The sequence below is a fragment of the Vicia villosa genome, linkage group LG3, assembly GCF_029867415.1.
Source record: "Vicia villosa cultivar HV-30 ecotype Madison, WI linkage group LG3, Vvil1.0, whole genome shotgun sequence".
Classification (NCBI taxonomy): domain Eukaryota; kingdom Viridiplantae; phylum Streptophyta; class Magnoliopsida; order Fabales; family Fabaceae; genus Vicia; species Vicia villosa.
The window spans coordinates 93,818,535-93,842,254 of record NC_081182.1 but is presented as its reverse complement, the minus strand read 5'-3'; the positions used below and the strand labels follow the sequence as shown (position 1 = coordinate 93,842,254).

The 23,720-nt window shown below is 35.8% G+C and overlaps 1 non-coding gene across 1 annotated transcript; it reads right to left on the bottom strand.

Moving 5' to 3' along the window:
- Positions 1 to 22,621: 22,621 nt before the first annotated feature.
- On the bottom strand, positions 22,622 to 22,728 carry LOC131593800 (small nucleolar RNA R71). The gene has a single exon (XR_009281180.1). It is a non-coding gene; the product is annotated as a small nucleolar RNA R71 (small nucleolar RNA).
- Positions 22,729 to 23,720: the final 992 nt, after the last annotated feature.

Here is a 23,720-nt window from a genome sequence, read left to right as displayed (position 1 = left end):
GGCATAGACACGATCATCTTTCCAAGATCTAATTCAGTTACTACGAATGGTGTTGACACGATCAACCTCCAACAAACACTTCTCAATACATCTGAGCTTAGATACAGCCTAACGTACGGCTCAATCTAGTACTTCTCAATACAAAGGATCCAATCTAACGTACGACTCATCCTAGGATACAACCCGACGTATGGTGTATTCTGACAACAATCATCACAGGGAACCTGGTCTAACGTACAACCTATCCTACAGCCTCACGTACGGCTTTTCCAGACATTTATCAATGCAATTGGATCCAGTCTAACGTACGACCCATCCTTCAGCCTAACGTACGGCTCTCCAGACATCTATCGATGCAATCAGACCCGGTCTAACATACGACCCGTCCTTCAGCCTAATATTCGGCTTATCCAGACATCTATCGATGCAATTGGACCTAGTCTAACGTATGACTCGTCCTAAAGTTCAGCCTAATGCACGACTTTCCAGACATTTATCAATGCAATTGGACCCAGTCTAACGTATGACTCGTCCTAAAGTTCAGCCTAACGCACGGCTTTCCAGACATTTATCAATGCAATTGGATCGGGTCTAACGTACGACCCATCCTTCAGCCTAACGTACGGCTCTCCAGACATCTATCGATGCAATCAGACCCGGTCTAACGTACGACCCGTCCTTCAGCCTAATACCGGCTTATCCAGACATCTATCGATGCAATTGGACCTAGTCTAACGTATGACTCGTCCTAAAGTACAACCTAACATACGACTTACTTTAACACTTAACAGTACAACGAATTTAGTCTAATGTACGACTCGTTCTGACATTCTCCATCAGATATGGTCTAATGTATGATTCGTTCTAACATTCTCCTTCAGATATGGTCTAACGAAGGACTCGTTCTGACATCATCCTTTAGATATGGTCTAATGTATGACTCGTTCTGGTATTCTCCTTCAGGTTACTCACTCTTTCAAAGATATCTTCAGACATGGTCTAGTGAATGAGCAATTTTGACATTCTCACCTAGATGACATCTTTAAGCCCATCTCCGACAATATTTTGCCAACACCTGGATGGCATCTTTAAGCCCACCTCCGACATAAGTTCCTGAATCAGTAAGGGCAAATTTCTAGGTATTCTTGTGTTCAATCCTCTTCCACCTTCAGATCATGATAGGCAGACGTGCCAATCTACTATTCAGGTTTAAGAAGATTGAACAGGGGCAGCTGGCATACCCCAAAATTTGCCCACCTGTAATACGGTGAACTGACTTTTTATCGATCGAAATGTCGCGGTTAAGCAAGAGTCGCCACCGACTTTTATTTTATCCAAACAAAATCAGAAAGGCAAAAAGAAACAAAAAAAAACCTTTTAAAGAAAATCTGAGTTCGGGGGGTAATTTATGCAAAGGGAAGGTGTAAGGCACCCTTTGCATCCATGGTTTTCCATGGGCTCTTAATTGCTTTGCTTGCTCGTTTGTTTTTTTAGAAGAAGTAGATGAAAGAAAAAAGTGGACTTTAGCTCGTAAATGAGCGTAGCCAGTTTTCGAAGAATTGTGAGAAAGAATATTAAAGATGAGCATTGCAAGGCAATTAGGGGCAATTACCTTAAACTCAGATAATAGGTCTCTTTTTAGCCTTTCAGAATGAAAGGGTCTATCCTTGCCATAAGAGGGCAGGAAGCCTTTCGTTTGGAGGTTGAAGGGTCATCGAAGCATCCTTTGCCATAAGACTGTCCCATGCCATAGAGGGGCAGGTAGTCTAAGGCAAGGATCAGAATAAGCCATTTCGTAGGCAGCCAGAAGATACCTCAGCCTTTTTCCGTAGGCAACTTCCGAGGGTCGAGGTCATATTTGTGTATCGAAGGCAGCATCATTTAGGGTCGCATGACCTTTAGTTATCGAGGCAGCATGGCTGAGGTATCCTCATATTCGAGGGACACGGCTTATTCTGCAAAAACACAAAGGCAACAGGCAACAGGCAACAAGGCAACAAGGCAACCGAGAGGTTACCCCAAAAGAGTGTGTGTGTGCCACAATCACGTGGTTCAGTTCAATTATTTATCTTGTAAATTTAGTGATTCTATGTTCAATTCAAAGGTTGCACTCCCTAGGATTACTAACCACGCATTTAAACAATATAATCAAAACAGATATGGGGGAGGGAAATTGTAACCAGCGGATCCCTTAATCAGGGTTTGACATAAGTAATAATAAAACAGGAAAACAAGGTTTAGGGTTACCACAAACTTGTAGCTTTGGCAATCGACAAACCCTGAAAAGGAAAAAGACAAGACAGAAAACATATAGTGAGTGCATTATCAAATTCGAGGGCAAACCTCATTAACTACAAAAGAAAATAGGATAATAAATTAAAAATAGAATAGGGGGAAAGTACTTAGCTTGGCATTTGCCTGACAGGGTTGAGGGCAAAGGTTTGCCAGAAGCATCGACTCTGACCATTAGGAATGAGCAAAGAAACAAATAAGGCGTGAGTGTATTATCAGATTCGAGGGCAAAGGGATTAACCCTAAAAATAAAGAATAAATAAATATAAAAATAATAGTTAAAAAAGTGAGGGTACTTAGCTCTAATTTGATCTGATATGGTTGATAGGGTGCCTTTTAAGGTTAACCCTGAAAAGAAACAAGGCAGGAAAGGATGAAGGCGAAACAAACCCTAATTTAAAATATAAATCAAATATAATTTAAATTAAATTAAATTGAGTACTTAACTTCGTATTTTGGGTCAGGCGCGTAGTCGGAAGGCATTAGAAGAGTCGACCTAAAAAACATGAAAGAGAAATTTATCAGTGTAGGGCAGATTCTCGTAAACCCTAATTAGGGTTCGAATTTAAATAAGAAAACACAAACGATTTAATTAATTATTGGTCTCACGACCTAATTAATTAAATCGGTATCAGAAAATTAAATCGAGCGCAGAAATATTTTTTATGAATTTTTATAGCTTAAATATGAATTATTATGAATTAAATATAATTATTATGAATTAAATCTAATTTACATAATTTAAATAAATACATGAGAAAATAAAATAATTATTAATTATATAAACAATTATATAAATAAATAAGAAAAAATTTAATAAAATATAATATAATAAATGTTATGTATTAATATAAGTAAAGAAAATAAGTATTATAAATATTTAAATAAATAAATAAATAAGAAAAAATATAATAAAATAAAAAGATATTTTTATTGAAAAGAAAGAGAGATAAAAAACAAAATCAAATTGATATATATATATAATAAGAAAAATAGAGGTTATGTAATAAAATATATAAAAAAAATTAAAAAATACTTAACTTTCATCCGGTGTGGCTGCGCGCAGGATGCACATGATAGACTGGCATGTTCCCAGACGTCGGATGCAGCAGCTTAGAGATCTAACGGTTTGCATCGTGAGAGAGCATCATACGCCCAGACGTGAGAAACACTGGATCGCTAGTTGGCTGACGCGCGCGAGGATTCGAATGGTCCAATCACACGACGACACGAGGTCGTCTTCTTCCCTGGGCCGTCGTGTTAGCCTAACATTTAGCTACGGTTTTCTGAACCGTCACTAGAGCACCTGCAACTAACCAAAATCGCATACAAGCACAAAAACTAAAATCTAAAGCCATATTCGTGATCACCTCCTTCATACGAACATGCCTGCATTAATACCATCATCTAATTCTCTCTAAATCCAGAATTCCCAAATTCAAAGCATAAACCCTAAAACGGCAATTAGTCTAAAACACGCATGGAAATCCAATTAAACTTCCAGAAACCTTCAACACGTTGCCATGAACAATAATATGCAATTAAATAACACTAATGATGCATGAAAAGAGCAATTCGAATCAATTTGCAGATGAACAAACCGTGGGACATTACCTCGTGTTCTTGAGGTTCTGAATCTTGATTTCGATCGCAAATGCTTCCTTAGAGATCCAGGGACGGTTTGCAATCAACAAATATCCTTGAATTGGCTTGTAACTTCGATTTTGGTTTTGAAATTTTCTTGATTTCTTGAACTCGGGTGAAGCTTTCTCTGGCTGCAGAACGTGAACCCTTGTGCTATGGCCTTGTTCAGAATATATAGAGGAGGATTAGGTTAACAAAATATGATCAAATCCTTATTGAATCTTTGATTGAATGTGGAGAAAATTGGATTGGAAATATGCCATGAAATCTTTCTAATTTTGCCTTAATTGAATCAATCTCTTCCCAATTTTAATATGCACGAAATTATATGGGTTTTGGGATATTATTGACAATTGAATTGACCCAAATTGATTCTATAAACCAAATCTTTGATTTTCTATTGAATTACTTAATTTTAATCATTTTTTAAATGAATAAAAATTAATAATAAATCAAATAGATCACACAATTTCGTGGCCATAGGTTTATGGGCTCTCAATGTCATGAGGAACAAGTTTGGATCTTAACAATATAGGCCCATTAGCAAGAAATTCAAAATTCCTCCACACTTTTCCCTCCAAAATAGTCCAACTTTGACAAGATGTATCTCCCTCAATTTTTGAGGTATGGAGGTGTTCTAGGACTTTTTAGAAACCTCAGAGAGTCCTCTAACCAGTGCCTTTGGTCTCATATCAAAATCATTTTCCATGTTCATTTTATGTTCTTTTGAAAAAAGTGTCTTTTTGTTGACTTTTGAGAAGGACCTATAATGTATGAAGCCATATCTCTTAGATTATTGACCTATGAGCTTTGATTCTTGGACCATTGGATAGAGGAATGAATTCCCTTCAAAATGAGCTTTGGTGGGAATTTTTCTGATGAAGTATGAATATTTGGTGAATTTTCAAAGTTTGGTTGACTTTTTTAGTTCATGCCCAAAATAGTAACTCTTGACTTTTGACTTCTCTGATCTTTCCTTGCATCATCATGATCAACCCTTGCTCAAATGTTGATTTTAGGGTCATGAGGATGTTGTTGACCAAATATCTTGAATTTTGACTGTATATTGACTTGAAATGACTGTTTTGCCCTTGGGAGTCGACTGTTGACCTAATCAGGATTTGAGGGACTAAATTTGCTCTGTTTGACTTGAAACTTTATATGGAGATGCTTTGGGATGTTAGTGACCCTATGGAACCATCTTGAGCCATTGATTCAATGATTTCCCATTGAATTAATCAAACCCTAGTTCAGAGCTTTTGTATAGGAGAGTGTGTTTTGGAGCTTTGTCTTTTGTTTTGATTTTATGTGTGGAAAATAACATGGGCAAATTTTAGGGTATGACAGCTGCCCCTGTTCAATTATCTTAAACCTGAAGATGTAGAGTGGTCTGTATGTCAGTCGGTATCTGAAGGTGGAAGGTGATTGAACACTAGAATACCAAGAAATTTGCCCTATTTGCAGTAGGGACTTTTGTCGGAGATGGGCTTGTAGATGCCATCTGGTAGTTGTTGGAGTATGGATTGTTGCAAAATTTCTGCTTTTGTTGTCTTCTTTTTTTTTGAATGTTGAGGAACCGTCAAAGGTGTCGACTCAAATCTGTGTTGGTTTATTTAAGGAACCGTCAAAGGTATCGACTTAAATTTGAAGCATATTGTTGAGGCACCGTCAAAGGTATCGACTCAGATATGCAGACAGATTGTATAAGGAACCGTCAAAGGTGTCGACTTATATCTGAAATGGGTTGTTAAGGAACCGTCAAAGGTGTCGACTTAACTCTTGATGTGGGTTGTTAAGGAACCGTCAAAGGTATCGACTTAACTCTGAAGCATATCATTGAGGCACCGTCAAAGGTATCGACTCAGATATGTAGATAGATTGTATAAGGAACCGTCAAAGGTGTCGACTTATATCTGAAATGTGTTGTTAAGGAACCGTCAAAGGTGTCGACTTAACTCTTGATATATTAAGGAACCGTCAAAGGTGTCGACTTAATACTTGAGAATAGATTGTTAAGGAACCGTCAAAGGTGTCGACTTAACTCTTGCAGATAGAGATAGTAATATCCTGAAAAATAGAGGTTAGTTTTCTTATGTCATGATGCATGCGTTTATGTGATGAGTATCTCAAAATAAATGAGAAACTTCGTATGTTATGGATTTATTATATAGTGATGTATGCGATGTATGAATATGTTTGTGTCATATGGTATGCAAATATGATTTATGTTGTCTTATTCGAGGGAATAAATCTCCAGGTCTCTGTGATTTTGATGTTTGATTTCGTCTTGAGAGATGCTCAGCTGGGGATTTATAACTTCTGCTTGGGGATGATCAATAACTTGATGTACCCTGATTGGGTAAAGGGAAAGTAGAGGTGTGAACTATGTTGGGGAGCCATGCCTTTGTTGTTGGAAGACATCTTCTTAGTGATTGCTCTGTGGGGATATGATCTTGTGAACCCGACTCTGTAGGGAGACATGATTGTCTTGAAAGTTGCCCCCAGTATTATGGTAACTACCATTCCTGGATTTGATTTAGAATATACCACTGAGTTTTGATCAAGATGTCAAACTGGACTTGCATAGATCTTCCTCCGGTTAGTAGGAACTTTGGAAAGATTCGCCTCGCGAAGACTTTGGGCGACATGCCCCTAGTAATCATAGGTCCAAGACAACGTCCCATGTTGATTGGGGAGTAGCTTTAGATATACTTGGATGTATGCCCCTGATTGTTCGAGCATCCATGAGAGATTCTCGGAATCTTGACTTGATTGCCCCAGATTGATTGGGCAAAACATGTCATGCCCCTTGTATACGTAAGAGACATGGCTTCTTGGAGTGATTTTGTTTGTCGGGATAACTTTCAGTCATTAGCCATACCCCGTGCAAATTTATTCTGATGCTAACATTTGAAATTACGTAGCAGAATATGTTTAATAATGAATTCATGAGATGCAATGCATACGTTTGTCTTGAAAAAAAAACATTAAAACAAGAGATGTAAAAGCGTGATATTTGTAAAACATGCTATTTTTTGTAGAAGCGAAATATCCACTCAGCATTTTAGTAAACCTTAAGGAGTCAGGATACCTTTTTGGTGACAGTATGCTTTCGAACTAGCCATGCTTCAGTTAGGACTTTCAAGGGTTGTAACGTGGCTTGGTTCACGGTTTTAAGAAACAAAAGATAAAGGCTCAAAGTTTATTTATACCCATCCCCTTCTTTGTGATGTTCTTCATTACTAAGCTCAGTTGGTTCGACTTATGCATTCAGGTTCCAAGAGACTTTTGGATTTGCGCCTTTGATAATGTTGATGGTCCGCAAACAAAGAGAACTTTTGAGATGGCAGTCACTTCTTCCTTTTGGTAGTCACAACTTTGAGTTGTTCAAGAATTTATTGACTTCTCTCTTTTTTTTTTCCTCATCTTTTTGATATCCCTAACTTTTGCCTGAACTGTCTATTTTGAGCTTACAGTCAGCGAGATGCCTTGATTTTTTTGCCTAAGTCACCTTTTTGATTTTTGACTTAGCAGGCTTTTCTTTGTATATATGTTTTTTCATTTTTTTTCTTTTTGAAAGATATTGACTGCCTTGTTTGATGATTGATGAACCATCATTGTCTTTTGATTGACGTCTCCAACACTTCTTTGATGTGTATGGTTGAACCTTTGTTGAAAGGTGTACTGAATGATTCTCTTAAAATAGAATGCACAGCCAAATTAACTGAGAACTACCCTGCCCCAGGTTATGATCAAGGGTTTTAATTAGTACAAGAAAGAAAACTTCTACTTCTTAGGCTCAAAGGGGTTAACGAGGGATTAACATCCTTATATCTCCACTGTTTAGGAATTGAAACAATGCCTGTACATCGTCAGCATAGTCTGTTCAAAAGCATACTATATGAGGTTGCGGTATCGTTCTCGTCATCCTCCCTTAAAAGGCTTACAGCTTAGCAGGAGTTGAGTATCACAAAACATATGCAGAGTAACGACATAATTTAAAAAGAGTGATAGCGAAATAATTTATTCAAGACAAACATATGCAATGCACTGATGATGATTATTAAGACAAATAATGTCTATCATAAGTCGAATGTTTAAACAAACAGATTAGAAATTGCAAATGAAAGTAAAGCTAATGATTTAAAAGTTCATCCACTCTGACATTAATCAGTTTTGTCATGACTAGGCGTGGAAACGGTGATCACCACAGGAGTCTTAGGAAGATTGAACTCAACTTCGCCAGCATCGATCATGTCTTGGATCTTGTTCTTCAATGGCCAACAATCATTCGTATCATGCCCAGGGCTATTGGAGTGATATGCGCACCTTGCATTGGGCTTGTAGCTAGGAGCGGAAGTGTTGGGCTTTATAGGAGGATTCCTCAAAGTAATTAGCCCTTTCTTCAGCAATTGTTGTAATGCTTCGGCCAGAGTCATGTTGATCTTTGTGAATTGGCGCTTAGGTGTATCTGACTTGCGTCTTTGTTGTGGGAATGGTGTAGAGATCATAATTGTCCCCACGGGTTTGGTCGTGTTCATTGCGGCCTTTCTGATTGTGCACAGCATTGTTCGTGATGAGCGGAACGGGTCATACATTTGGACCATATGTGATAGAGGGCGTCAGAGCAAATAGACCATATATATTGAGGGACATCAGAACTAGTCGTACATTTAGACCTTGTCTATTGAAGGATGTCAGAACGAGTTATTCATTAGACCATATCTGCAGAGGAATGTCAGAACGAGTCATACATTGGACCATATCTGAGGAGGAATATCAGAAGGAGCCATACATTAGACCATATCTGAAGAGGAATAGCAGAACGAGTCGTAGATTAGACCATATCTGTTGAGGGATAGCAGAACGAGTCATACATTAGACCATATCTGTTGGAATGTCAGAACGAGTCATACATTGGACCATATCTGAGGAGGAATATCAGAACGAGCCATACATTAGACCATATCTGAAGGAGAATACCAGAACGAGTCATACATTAAACCATATCTGATGAATAATGCCAGAACGAGTCATACATTAGACCATATCTGACTGAAAATACCGGAACGGGTCATACATTAGACCATATCTGATAGAGAACATCGGAACGGGTCATACATTAGACCATATCTGATTGAGAATGCTTGCTTGTTAGAGTCGATGAGTTATTTGACAAAGTTGTGGAATGTAAAAAGGCTTGTCAGAATGAATCTCCAGCTCGATTATATCTGAGAGGAATGATTGTCGAGGCGGAACCTGAAAACAAAGTTAGAAATATGCAATGTCATGAATGCAAATGAAATGTTTTCAAGGATCTTTAAGGAATTTAGTTAGCAACATTGGAAAGTGATTTGGTCGCATATTTGTTTGAAGAATTCTGACTCTTGTCTTTGAACATTCTTTTTTGAGAATCAAGCTCACCATATCGAGTGGGTCATCGCCTCTGATTCGGGATACTTCTGAATTTGAAGGTACGTGGCAAGAGAAAAATAAATCCTCTTGCCCCTTGATAGGTATTGAGTCTCTGAATTGAAAGGTATGTGGCTAAAGGAAAATAAATCCTCTTGCCCCTTGGTTAGAAAATCAGTCCTTGATAGGAGTCCCTGAAATTGTGCGCCCTAAATCCCTAAGATCCTTGAAAGGGTTAGTTTAATTATGTTATGCTTATGATGTCATGATGTCATGAAGTTATACAAATGCAGTTCATTAGGCATAGTGTGGGGTAGTAAGGACAAACAAGTCCTTTTAACAAAACCTGCAAGGAAACGAAAGTTAGTAGCAAACACAAACAAGTCACGCAAGTCACACAAGCCACACAATTTTGCCTTATGGTTAGGCTTGCACGTGGTCAAAAGGTATGTACCCTCCTCCTGAAGTTTAGTTGGTTCAAACCTGTCCTATATAAAGACCGGGTTCTAGGGAGCTCATATCATTGACCTTTCTCGAAGGCGCTTATCTCAGTTCGGCAATCGAATCGCCAACCGAAAAGGTCCTGAAAGTCCAGTCCATATGAGTGTAGCTTCGAGTATCAACCAACTTCAGTCGGAACCAAAGCCAGCCATCTCGCTACTTTCTAATAGGCTAAAGTCAAGTTCGACTAAGGTTCTAAGGGCAAATTAGTGCTTAATGACACCACGTGGCAGCCAAGCATTTCCTCAGGTCGGATCCCAAGGAACACCAGGACAAACCAATGTGTCACACTAACGATGGCCATCAGATCAACCACATCAGTATACGCTGTGCAGTCTCCTTGATCTCATGCCATATACCTAAGGTACTCAGATCCGGGTTAGGATCTTTCACACAGCAAAATACCCAAAACAGCCCTGCAAAATTAAAGCAAACAAAGCAAACAATAGAAAACATTTAAGGTGAATCCTAAACTTTTAAGGTAACCCCTCTTTTATCGAAATTTATCCCCAGCAGAGTCGCCAGTTCTGTAATACGGTGAACTGACTTTTTATCGATCGAAATGTCGCGGTTAAGCAAGAGTCGCCACCGACTTTTATTTTATCCAAACAAATTCAGAAAGGCAAAAAGAAACAAAAAAAAACCTTTTAAAGAAAATCTGAGTTCGGGGGGTAATTTATGCAAAGGGAAGGTGTAAGGCACCCTTTGCATCCATGGTTTTCCATGGGCTCTTAATTGCTTTGCTTGCTCGTTTGTTTTTTTAGAAGAAGTAGATGAAAGAAAAAAGTGGACTTTAGCTCGTAAATGAGCGTAGCCAGTTTTCGAAGAATTGTGAGAAAGAATATTAAAGATGAGCATTGCAAGGCAATTAGGGGCAATTACCTTAAACTCAGATAATAGGTCTCTTTTTAGCCTTTCAGAATGAAAGGGTCTATCCTTGCCATAAGAGGGCAGGAAGCCTTTCGTTTGGAGGTTGAAGGGTCATCGAAGCATCCTTTGCCATAAGACTGTCCCATGCCATAGAGGGGCAGGTAGTCTAAGGCAAGGATCAGAATAAGCCATTTCGTAGGCAGCCAGAAGATACCTCAGCCTTTTTCCGTAGGCAACTTCCGAGGGTCGAGGTCATATTTGTGTATCGAAGGCAGCATCATTTAGGGTCGCATGACCTTTAGTTATCGAGGCAGCATGGCTGAGGTATCCTCATATTCGAGGGACACGGCTTATTCTGCAAAAACACAAAGGCAACAGGCAACAGGCAACAAGGCAACAAGGCAACCGAGAGGTTACCCCAAAAGAGTGTGTGTGTGCCACAATCACGTGGTTCAGTTCAATTATTTATCTTGTAAATTTAGTGATTCTATGTTCAATTCAAAGGTTGCACTCCCTAGGATTACTAACCACGCATTTAAACAATATAATCAAAACAGATATGGGGGAGGGAAATTGTAACCAGCGGATCCCTTAATCAGGGTTTGACATAAGTAATAATAAAACAGGAAAACAAGGTTTAGGGTTACCACAAACTTGTAGCTTTGGCAATCGACAAACCCTGAAAAGGAAAAAGACAAGACAGAAAACATATAGTGAGTGCATTATCAAATTCGAGGGCAAACCTCATTAACTACAAAAGAAAATAGGATAATAAATTAAAAATAGAATAGGGGGAAAGTACTTAGCTTGGCATTTGCCTGACAGGGTTGAGGGCAAAGGTTTGCCAGAAGCATCGACTCTGACCATTAGGAATGAGCAAAGAAACAAATAAGGCGTGAGTGTATTATCAGATTCGAGGGCAAAGGGATTAACCCTAAAAATAAAGAATAAATAAATATAAAAATAATAGTTAAAAAAGTGAGGGTACTTAGCTCTAATTTGATCTGATATGGTTGATAGGGTGCCTTTTAAGGTTAACCCTGAAAAGAAACAAGGCAGGAAAGGATGAAGGCGAAACAAACCCTAATTTAAAATATAAATCAAATATAATTTAAATTAAATTAAATAGAGTACTTAACTTCGTATTTTGGGTCAGGCGCGTAGTCGGAAGGCATTCGAAGAGTCGACCTAAAAAACATGAAAGAGAAATTTATCAGTGTAGGGCAGATTCTCGTAAACCCTAATTAGGGTTCGAATTTAAATAAGAAAACACAAATGATTTAATTAATTATTGGTCTCACGACCTAATTAATTAAATCGGTATCAGAAAATTAAATCGAGCGCAGAAATATTTTTTATGAATTTTTATAGCTTAAATATGAATTATTATGAATTAAATATAATTATTATGAATTAAATCTAATTTACATAATTTAAATAAATAGATGAGAAAATAAAATAATTATTAATTATATAAACAATTATATAAATAAATAAATAAATAAGAAAAAATTTAATAAAATATAATATAATAAATGTTATGTATTAATATAAGTAAAGAAAATAAGTATTATAAATATTTAAATAAATAAATAAATAAGAAAAAATATAATAAAATAAAAAGATATTTTTATTGAAAAGAAAGAGAGATAAAAAACAAAATCAAATTGATATATATATATATATATATATATATAATAAGAAAAATAGAGGTTATGTAATAAAATATATAAAAAAAAATTAAAAAATACTTAACTTTCATCCGGTGTGGCTGCGCGCAGGATGCACATGATAGACTGGCATGTTCCCAGACGTCGGATGCAGCAGCTTAGAGATCTAACGGTTTGCATCGTGAGAGAGCATCATACGCCCAGACGTGAGAAACACTGGATCGCTAGTTGGCTGACGCGCGCGAGGATTCGAATGGTCCAATCACACGACGACACGAGGTCGTCTTCTTCCCTGGGCCGTCGTGTTAGCCTAACATTTAGCTACGGTTTTCTGAACCGTCACTAGAGCACCTGCAACTAACCAAAATCGCATACAAGCACAAAAACTAAAATCTAAAGCCATATTCGTGATCACCTCCTTCATACGAACATGCCTGCATTAATACCATCATCTAATTCTCTCTAAATCCAGAATTCCCAAATTCAAAGCATAAACCCTAAAACGGCAATTAGTCTAAAACACGCATGGAAATCCAATTAAACTTCCAGAAACCTTCAACACGTTGCCATGAACAATAATATGCAATTAAATAACACTAATGATGCATGAAAAGAGCAGTTCGAATCAATTTGCAGATGAACAAACCGTGGGACATTACCTCGTGTTCTTGAGGTTCTGAATCTTGATTTCGATCGCAAATGCTTCCTTAGAGATCCAGGGACGGTTTGCAATCAACAAATATCCTTGAATTGGCTTGTAACTTCGATTTTGGTTTTGAAATTTTCTTGATTTCTTGAACTCGGGTGAAGCTTTCTCTGGCTGCAGAACGTGAACCCTTGTGCTATGGCCTTGTTCAGAATATATAGAGGAGGATTAGGTTAACAAAATATGATCAAATCCTTATTGAATCTTTGATTGAATGTGGAGAAAATTGGATTGGAAATATGCCATGAAATCTTTCTAATTTTGCCTTAATTGAATCAATCTCTTCTCAATTTTAATATGCACGAAATTATATGGGTTTTGGGATATTATTGACAATTGAATTGACCCAAATTGATTCTATAAACCAAATCTTTGATTTTCTATTGAATTACTTAATTTTAATCATTTTTTAAATGAATAAAAATTAATAATAAATCAAATAGATCACACAATTTCGTGGCCATAGGTTTATGGGCTCTCAATGTCATGAGGAACAAGTTTGGATCTTAACAATATAGGCCCATTAGCAAGAAATTCAAAATTCCTCCACACTTTTCCCTCCAAAATAGTCCAACTTTGACAAGATGTATCTCCCTCAATTTTTGAGGTATGAAGGTGTTCTAGGACTTTTTAGAAACCTCAGAGAGTCCTCTAACCAGTGTCTTTGGTCTCATATCAAAATCATTTTCCATGTTCATTTTATGTTCTTTTGAAAAAAGTGTCTTTTTGTTGACTTTTGAGAAGGACCTATAATGTATGAAGCCATATCTCTTAGATTATTGACCTATGAGCTTTGATTCTTGGACCATTGGATAGAGGAATGAATTCCCTTCAAAATGAGCTTTGGTGGGAATTTTTCTGATGAAGTATGAATATTTGGTGAATTTTCAAAGTTTGGTTGACTTTTTTAGTTCATGCCCAAAATAGTAACTCTTGACTTTTGACTTCTCTGATCTTTCCTTGCATCATCATGATCAACCCTTGCTCAAATGATGATTTTAGGGTTATGAGGATGTTGTTGACCAAATATCTTGAATTTTGACTGTATATTGACTTGAAATGACTGTTTTGCCCTTGGGAGTCGACTGTTGACCTAATCAGGATTTGAGGGACTAAATTTGCTCTGTTTGACTTGAAACTTTATATGGAGATGCTTTGGGATGTTAGTGACCCTATGGAACCATCTTGAGCCATTGATTCAATGATTTCCCATTGAATTAATCAAACCCTAGTTCAGAGCTTTTGTATAGGAGAGTGTGTTTTGGAGCTTTGTCTTTTGTTTTGATTTTATGTGTGGAAAATAACATGGGCAAATTTTAGGGTATGACACCACCCTTTTTGAAAATTCAAAACCATTTCAAAAAATTGGATTTTATAAAAATCTTGGGTTCATTTACATTAACATCCTGAGTTTTATAAATATTCAATTTAAAGTCTATTTTTAAAATATTGTAGTTTACTTTTAAAATTGCTTATATTTTAATAAATAGAAAATGCTGGCCGATGCTTCATACACTTTCAATTGGCTTTTTATTTCAAGAAAAATAACATAGCACAATTGGTTAGGAAGTAAGTCTTGCAGACAATTGCACCGGGACGTATCTGGACACAAGTACGTCCAGATTCTTAATCTTAGGGACCAAGAAGGTCCATGGGCCTTTGGGGTTGGATCTTTTCCTTTTTAGGATTGTTTTGACCTAATTTCCAGTCTATAAAAGGGCATTTCTACACTCTCTTTTTTTCATCAACGATTTCCTGAAACTTTCTTCCTTCAACAATTTTCTAATAGTTTTTTTTAAATTTCACTCACATTTTTTAAGCTTTTTACACAAACACTTTTTAACCTTTTTTTGGCCAATGATGATACCTGAGGCCTCTTTTTTTCAAAATAATTTTCACACTGTTTTTGGCTGATGATTAACATATGAGAACATATGAGGCCCCATCTATTCTTTCAATTTCTTTAAATTTTTTAGTTATTTATTTTTAGGCCACGTGATGATTATCTGATGGTAATATATATATGAAATTATATGTTCACACCCATAATTTTTCCCAGGCCATTTTTTCTATTCATCCATAGTTTAACTTACATACATACTTTCCAAGTTTCATACGTACAACAACAATTTTGACATTGTCTATCCATTCACAGATACACATGTACAATTGTAAATTGTTTACTAGTCAGAGACCCGTGCTTCTGCACGGGTGATTTTTTTTCTGGTGTAGTATTTTTGTAATGATATGAATAATATAAATAAAAGGAATTATAAGCAATATGCATAATTAAAAGGAATTGTTTTATTTGAATAGAGTTAGAGTTTTATTGATTGCTCTGTTATACTCCCAATTCTTTGAAAACCTAATATCCATAGGAATCGTTTTGAAATTTGAAAATAAATAATTTAGTTTTTAAATAAAAGTCATTATTGTTTAAAATAAAATAGGCATTGTATTGAAATTGGCCCTTAAGATTAAACATTATTATCTTATTCATGTGCTAATTTTGTGTGTAATATAGAACCATATAAAAAAGGACATGTGAGTTGGAGAAAAAATAAAATTTTAACAAATGCAAATGTAAAATTTTAAATATAAATGAAAAATATGAAATAATTTACTTAATTGTAAATTTAACAATAATTATATAGAAAACAATGATCCACAAAAAAATGTTTAAGATAGGTTAAGAACACAATAGCAAAATTGGGTCAGGTAATTTAATAATTGACGGTCCAACAACAATTAAAAGAAAATGATATAGATCACTATGGTTTAATTATAAATGAAAAATGATCATATAAATTCAATTATATTAAATAATCATAGAAAAAATACTATAAGATGGAGATAATAAAAATGAAATATTAACATTTAAAAATAAAAATTATCTCTCAATTAATAGTAATTGTTGATTAAAATAAAATAGCTACTATGTTGATAATGACCCGTGAAATAAAAAAATAATTTGATGCGATATAAAATATATTTAAAAACAAATGTAAAATAAACAATAATCATGGAAATTTAATTGTATTAAATAATGATAAAAAATTGTGAGATGGAGAAAAAAATAAAAATAAAGATATTATCTCTCAAATAAAGACAATGATTGATTAAAATAAAATAGACATTATGTTGATAGTGACCCGTGAGATAATAAATAAATAAATAGAGAAAAAAATTAAAATGAAAGTAAGAAAGTGTGAAAAAATGTGAGAGAAATTTGAAATTTTAATTAAGATAGAGAAAATGTGTAATGATCGATTAAAAAAAATTAAATATTGAGTTGATAGTGGCCCGTGAAATAATTAAATATTTTTGGGAATAATAATTAAATGATCGATTATTAATATTTTTTGCGATAATAGATAAATGTTGAAAAATTAAAATGAAAGTATGGAAAAATAAAATGCGAAAGAAATTTGAAATTTTTAGTAAGATTAAAATTTAAAAATAGATTATTAATATTTTTTGTGATAATAAATAAATTAAGAAAAATTAAAATGAAAGTAAGAAAGTGTGGGAAAATGAAATGTAAAAGAAATTTAAATATGACTTCCATCATCCATGACTTACATGTGATGTCATCATTCATGCAATAAAGTTGTAAGGAAAATATTATTTAATTTGGACCAATGAAAAGCTAACACTTGGGGCATCCATTCAATAAAGTTGAAAGAGTGAATACTTAATTTGTTAGTTACAAAAATGACCTTTTATTAGTGCAAATAAATTTTGGTGAAAGGGTAATTTAGGCAATTTGGTCAATCTATTATTAACGAATAGATAGTAGAAGTAGATGTTTGAATAATTTTGTTATCTACTTTTGGGGTTTGTCTAAATCTTATCTCTAAGTAAAATATTTTTGTTGTCATTATCCCTTTTACAGAATAATTCCCTTTAACATGTTTTTTTACTTAAAGAATCAAAAATCAGACTCAATAACATCACAATATGTTATCAAAATCTTTTTTGCAGCTTCCGATTTTTACACAGGTTCAAATCGATTCAAGTTGACAACAAAGCTTCCTCACGGTCAGATCCGCGTACACACATTTGAGGAACTCAGCCGCAAACCATCGAAACAGCACAACGATTGACCCCGCCATCGATCTGATTTCCGACGAAGACCGGAAAAGGCTCCAACACCACTCCGTCACCAACGCAACAACCCTCTGTTCGCCTCGGATCTCACTGCCAACACTTCCCTTTAGCGCAGCACCGCTGAAACCGGCTTCAACCGAACCGCTCCACCCTCACCGGACACAAGCTCTTGCCGCTGTTGATTCAAGCTCACAGTTCATCTTCCGATTCGTGTCGCTTTTCGGCTTTCGGTTTGCTTCTTTCCTTTTTCTTCCTACTCTTTGTTTGTGAGTTTGAAATCAATGTGGATGTATGGATGAACGTGATAAATTTTAGAGTAATTTCAATTTTGGCTCTTTGTTGTTTGATACCTAGGGATGATTTGGTTTTTCACTTGTGTAGAAGAAGAAAGTACTGAGAGTGAGAAAGAACCAACCGAGTGATGAGGGGAGGCGGATCCCTCCTTAGATTTCAGGGCTTTGTGTTGTCTTGAATTATCACTTGGGCTTAAGGCTTAAAACCCACTCTGATTGCTTCTTTAACACCCCTGGTTGTTTGTTTCAAAGTTGTTGGGTCTGCTTAAGCCCAACGCCTCTTTACTGCTCACACTCCCATTTTACTGTTTTAACCCCTATTTGTTTATATGTTTCTATTTCTTATCTATTTATAATTGTTTTAACTTTCATATTGAAAAATACAAAAAATATAGTTTATTTAGTATTTATTTTTCCTTAAATATTAAAAAAACACAAAAAATATTTTTTACTTTTTTATATGTTTTTTTTATGTGTTAATTACTAAATTAATTTGAATTAATATTTGTCCTTATTTTGCTCATTTTATTTTACACATACGTACTAACACTTTCTTGACTTTTTGTGAGGAACTACCGCCTTGAGCATGGGACTATTTCATGGACATTTGCAAGCTCTTTCTTTAATTTTTGTATATATATTTTAGCTTTAATTTCCTCGCATTTTTCACTATTTTTGTAACTGCTCATGGGATGTAATAGCTTAGGTAAATTTACTTTTTCGTACCTCCTATTATGTAACTTCCCCAAAGCCCTGTAATAGCGTAGGATGTTTACTTTCCGCACTTTACTTTTTGTACATATTTAACTGTTAGTAATTAGGTGTGTATGGCAAGATTAATTAATCACCGTTAGATCACTAACTTCAAAACTAAATATCTGAATTAACACACTCTTGTTCACACACTCACCCCTAGGGTACGCCCCTCTTGGTTGCCTTACGAATAAAATTGGTCGTGTCCCTCGAATATAGAGGTACCCATTAGCAAAAGTCTCGACGATTAAAAATCATCGCAAAGATCATAAGTCCCTCGATGACCCTCGATGTTGCCTACGAATATATGATCTAGTCCCTCGAATGGTTGCCTACGAAACGATGATTGTTCCTTCGAATTTGCTAAAGGTACCTCTACTTGTTGCCTTCAACGACCTCTGATGACCCTTCGATTGTCCCGAACGTCCAATAAAAGGACTACCTACCCTTTATGGTATGGTTAGCCCTAGGAACGTAAAAAGCATAGAAAAAGACATACATTGGGGAATTGCTCCTGGTTCACTTATTCAAAAATAAAAATTGTTTTTTCACACTCTTCTTTTTCAAAGAAAACAAAGGCTACGCATTTACGCTAAAGTCCTTTTTCTTCAAAAATCTTTTCAAAACAAACAAACTGGATCTAAGCGAACTAAGAGCCCATGGATAACCATGGATGAAAAGGGTGCTTACACCTTCCCTTTTCATAATCTATCCCCGAACCCGTTTTTCTTTAAAAGGGTCTTTTTCTGTTCTTTTTGCCCTTCCTAACATTGGACAAAATAAAAGTCGGTGGCGACTCTTGCTCACCGCAACATTGCTTGCCAAATAATAAAGTCAGTTCTCCCACCGAGTTACAACAGCAAATAATGAGAAGAAAACTTGTTTAAACATAAAACCAAACACCTTGTGATCTTGGATCAATTTGTGCACGAAAATGTATCAAGTAAGCAAGCAAAACTCATCAATGTAGCACCAAAGGTGCATCAAACATAAACAACAATGGATCACATCTTGAATTATGGAAAGGATCTAGAATTTTACCAAATCTTCCACAAACTTTGAATCTTCTTCAAGAACACACAACCACAAGCCTTGGTCTCTCACAATTGATGAAGAAAGTAGTGTTTAGGTTGAGGTTTAGCTCTAAATTAGTGAGGTTCAAGATGTGACTCACTAATTTTTGTGGAAGAAACAAGAGCTTTGAGTGAGGGGTTTGGAAGAGGTGAGGAGAGAAAGAGTAAGAGTTTTCTTGGCTATCAAAGCTTGAAAAATGAAGAGGGGAATGGCTCAATTTATAGCACTTAGGCTTGGGAAATTTTGTGGTTTGGAGTTAGGATTGGAAAATAGAATTAGGCTTGGGAAAAGGATTTGGAGCCAAAAAAGAGATCCAATGGTCTTGATGCAATCACATGAGGGTTTATGATCAAATGATGTAGGCAATCAAATACAAGAGCTAAGTCATGCTTCCTATGCTTGCAAATGATGTCAACACTTCCAAAAGTTGAAATTTGCCTTCATTTTTCCAAATTCGCACTGGTGCAATCGATTTACACTTTATGCAAATCTATTTACATTGCTGAAAAAGGCAAAATCTGGGGCAAAAATAGTTATGTAAATCGATTTGCACCTTATGCAAATCAATTTGCACAGTGGAATTGTTGAAAAATGCCCTTTTTGATGGATACTTTGACTTGGTACCTACAAAACACAAACATACAAAAGCACAAGGCCATATTTTTGGTATTTTGGTTAGTAAAACAACATATACCAGAAAAACATTAGTGTTTGATGATTCCTTTGTAGATGAATTGTACACAACATCACAAGTAGAGTTCTAAGTTGAAAACTTCTTGATTGATGATTGATATGCAAATGATGTATGATCTTAGGGTCAAAAATTAGGGTATGACAGTCATTTACAATGGTTCAAAAACACTTAAAAATTGAAACTTTTCAACATGCAGAAACTAAATTCCAAGTATCTACCTTAAAACTCATCCTAAACAAGAAATATAATTATCAGCAACATAAAACCCTAATTAATCTATCCCTACATCTAAAAATTTAAAAGAGGATAGGAAATAAGTTAACAAACCTTGATGGATGTTGGGTATAAACAAATTCTCAATGGAAAGTGGGTAAAAGAAAGCTCCAAACTCAACAATGGAATTTAGGATTTGAGAATGGAGAGGAGGGAGCAACAAAGTTTGAAAATGATGGAAATAGGGGAGAGACAAGTCTGTGGCAGACTTAACAGGTAATTGGGCCATTGGGACTGGGTTTAGACCCACTAGGTCCAATAATTTTTTTCTGATATTTGGTGAGTTCGCTAAGCGAGATTCAGAATTCACTTAGCGACCGCAGAAAAATATACTACTCACCTGTTGCACCAGTTCTGCCCCAACTAAACCAAAGTCCCGATTAAATGCAAATAGTCAACACACTTCAAATGATATATACTTTCAATGTTGGGGTGCCTCCCAAAAAGCGCTTTAATTAATGTCGTTTGAGCTTGACGGTCCAAGGTGACATTAAGGATCACCGAGAGAAATTATAGTCGTTTCTCGATTAAATTATCCTCCCAAATAAAGCTTCAACCTTTGACATTAACAGTCCAAATTTGGCTTGTTTGTGGATCTTCGATCATAATCGCTCCGTAATCTCTAACTTCCTTCATAACAAATGGTTCAGACCAGTTCAATTTAAGTTTTCCTGGAAATAGTTTTAATCTTGAGTTAAACACAAGAACCAACTGTCCTACTTTGAAATCCTTGGAAAGGATCTTCTTTTCATGATAGCTTTTAACCCTTTCTTTGTACAACTTGTTGGATTCATAAGCTAGAAACCTCATTTCTTCCAACTCATGCAATTGCATCATTCTTTTATCACCAGAAAGCTTAGAGTCAAAGTTTAAAAACTTCAAAGCCCAAAATGCTTTGTGCTCGAGCTCAACCGGAACATAGAAACTCTTACCATAAACCATTTGAAATAGGGTCAAGCCAATTGGAGATTTGTAAGCGGTACGATACGCCCAAAAAGCATCACCAAGCTTAATAGACCAATCTCTTCTTGAATTTGAAACCGTTTTTCTAAGATTTTCTTGACCTCTCTATTAGATACTTCAGCTTGACCATTCACTTGAGGATGTAGGATAGAGATATTCACTTGACCTAGTTTACTTAGACATAAGAAACTGCAACCATTAAGGAATATCAAATCATTTAATAGACGTGTATTGGGGTTACAAGTGGAACTTATAGATTTGCTTTCCTTGCCCTTTTATGCAGGCTTATGAATGATGTAGAAATACACTTCCAGATCCTTCTAACCATGCATGTCACAACACCACACCTCATTAACACATAAACACACAAAAGATATTAATGGATCGTAAGCTCAAATATATTTCTCTTGATACTTCTACACCATGGTTTTCTCTTTAGTTTACTTTCTTTTACATAAAAGTTGGATTCAAAACATCACCTATTATTATTTCTCTACTTGTGCTTAAAGCGAAAGAATAAATTTAATAAAAAAGTCATATCTAAGTAGTAACACTCCCCGCGGGTACGATACTCTTTCTTTTATCACTTGCTATGATAAAAAACATGTATACTTGCATGTGACACCTTTGAGAATTACGAAAAAGTTTTTGGTACCATTGTCGGGGAGTGATTTTTACTACATTTTTTATTTTGTATTTGTTTCTATTTACTTTTCATTTTAAGCATTTTTGTTTTTGACATCCTGTTGTAGTCTGGTGTTAGGACGGGTGTTGAGCTATTGCATGCATAAATCATTGCGCCTTATTCACAATGGGTATCCGGAACCTGAAAGAACACTCAGAGTGTTGAGAAGAAATAAATGTGCTAGACGTATCCCATAAGTTCCTATATTAGCTAATCTGGCTGATTTTGAACCATAATACTAGAGGATTCATACGAGGAAGAGAAGATCCATATCATGGCAAAGAACGACATTATTGGTATTGCCAATGATAGGGCGCGAAACATTAGAGACTATGCTGTCTTTGACCCTACCTCCATGAGCATTGGCATTGTCTTGCCAGAAATCACTGCAGCTCAATATGAATTCAAGCCTATGATGTTCCAAATGCTGCAGACTACTGGTCAATATTCTGGATCTCCAAATGAAGACCCTCATTTGCACTTAAGGAAGTTTCTAGATGTGGCTATCAACTTCAAAATTCCAGGCGTGACTAATGATGCCTTCAGGTTGAGTTGTTTCCTTATTCTCTAAGGGATAGAGTGAAGAGTTGGTTAAATTCCTCAGAGCCTAATTCCATTGCTACATGGAATGACTTGGCTGAGAAGTTCTTAGCTAAGTACTTTCCTCCTACCGAGAATGCAGAGATGAGAAATGAAATCACCTCATTTAGACAAGGAGATGAAGAATCACTATTTTAATCTTGGGAAAGATTCAAAGAGCTACTTAAGCAATTCCCTCACCATGGCATCCCTATTTGTATCCAACTTGGGACATTTTAAAATTGGCTAGTTCCTTCTTCAAGGAATATGCTTGATCTTGTCGCTACCGCGAAAAATAATAGAGTCGCCACTAATATATTTATCTCAAAAAGAGAAATAAATATCAACAAATCTCAAATACAAAGCACAAAGGTCTCACAAACAGAGAAAAGGGTAAGGAAGTCGGTTATGCGAGAGGAAGGGATTAGCACCCCTCATGTCCATGTACTCAATGAGATATGCTTTTGTTTGTTTCTAATCAAAAGGTGTGTCTACTATACTACTCACTTGCTAAAGGGGAATGCAATGCATGAATAAACTAGAGTGTTTTAATAATTATTGTGCTTGCTAGAGTTTCCTGAACTCTATGCCTACGTACCTCCATAGTGTAGTGGAGAAGTCAGAGCGCCGTAGTTCTGCTAACTACTTTCAATGTTTTTTATGTTTTGTTATGTTATTTTTAGTGGACAACCGTCCTTAGGAAACTTGCCATTGGTTTGTGTTTTAGTTGGGAAAATACGCTCAAGTGACTCCCTTAAACAAGCGAGACTTGAGCTTCTCCTCCCTCTTTATGAAGTTTCAACCTTTATTAAGTGTTTTATTAAGGATTTGAGATTTTAGTCTTTATATGCATATGGGGGACATACAAACTAAGGGGGGGAGGTCTCTTTCCTAGTGTTATCATACAACGGTGGCCCTAAGGTCAAGGATAAAGGGAGATTCTACTTAATTTTGGCATGCATGGATTTCAACCTAAGGTCTATATGACTCATCTTAATCAAGATAGAATCACAATCCTAAGGGAAAATGGCAATCATAAAGCAAAAGATAAGCAACAAAAGATGATCACCTCACTTGAGTACTTAAACAAGTATCAAGAAACAATGTCAAACTTAAACAAGTAAGACTTACACAATAAAACCCATGGTTGATGACTTGATCAAGCCTCTAACCAAGTCTACTCTTAATAAAGAGAGACTAC